Genomic DNA, 1,358 nt, shown 5'->3' with positions numbered 1-1,358 from the left:
TAAGCCGGCTACCTAAATAGTAAAAAAAAAAGTCCTTGTTATGGTCACGTGACAACCCTAACACCCGGTGCCGTGCAGAATCTCGCGAGACAACTTCATCCGGGGATAACACACACACACACACACACACACACACAGGCATAATACAGAAAACGGGGCGATAATTAAAATAAATGATAAACAATGCCTGTGTTAATAAAAAAACACAGGCAAAAGCATGCCCCTTATGTGGCATTGCTACAGTAAGCATTGCAAAGTGAGCAGTAAGTATCCACAATGTGCATCCAGATTTGTTTGATCACTGCCATTGATAACATGCATCAACTCTATGTGTTTCTAATGTTTACATACCCTCGGCAGCCTGTCATCGGTTTCTTTGTGTGCTAGGTGGGCAATCCTTCTGAAGGGCTTGACCGTTCCGAAGTTCCCTACACCGACTGAGAAATGCTTGCTCTTCTTTCTGTGTGTGCGCTGCCAGCACCTGTTTTGTGAGTCCCAGCTTCTTATAGGCTTCCTGCTCCACTGTGGGTGGGGAAATCACACTAACAAGTGCAGAAGGGGCTGGGCTTTGTGCAGCATCCTCAATGATCTCTGCAAGTAACAGTTAAATGACATATGAATCACAATTTTAATTTAATCTTCCTCTTGAATCAACACCTGGATGGTTGTGATGCCCATCAGTAATGCGGAAAGAACAATAGAGGTTCCCTACATTGCAGATATCTACTGAAACTAGGGCTGTCGATTTAAAATGTTAACTGAGTGTGATTAATAAAAAAATAAAATAAAATAACATGCTAAATTAATAATGCATATATTGCACCCGGACCAGAACTGTACATCATCTTACACTGCATGCAGTTGTTGACGAACATGATGCAAAACAACAACTGACTGCATGATTTAGTCAGTTATATGTTCAAGTTCAAGTTCAAGTTGAGCTTTATTGTCATTCTGCTACTTGCCGAACTGTATTAAAGCTTTAATCAGAATAAAACCGTATATTAAAAGCTAACAGAAGCAGTAGCATTTACAAATAACAGCGTATCTAAAAGTATGAGACAGTTTATAAGACAAAAAATCTTAGGCCTACCATTAAAAGCCGTGCTTGCACAGGTTCTGCGCGATCCTCTTCAATAATATCCTCTGCGTCTCAATCGGGCTCAAATTGATAAGCAATATAGATGACGTCATTGTTTACAATACAATCTGAGCACATGCCGCTATGTTGAGGGGCGTGACGATTAGACACACGCTAGAGGCGGTTTAGCCAATCACAACACACTGGGCCAGCTAATCAATCAGAGCCCATCGTGTATTTCTGAGGGAGGGGCTTCATAAAAGCAGGAAATGATCAG

Source organism: Sinocyclocheilus anshuiensis, unplaced genomic scaffold (assembly GCF_001515605.1).
Source record: "Sinocyclocheilus anshuiensis isolate Anshui unplaced genomic scaffold, SAMN03320099.WGS_v1.1 scaffold1257, whole genome shotgun sequence".
Taxonomy (NCBI): Eukaryota; Metazoa; Chordata; class Actinopteri; order Cypriniformes; family Cyprinidae; genus Sinocyclocheilus; species Sinocyclocheilus anshuiensis.
This window is presented reverse-complemented; position numbering follows the sequence as displayed.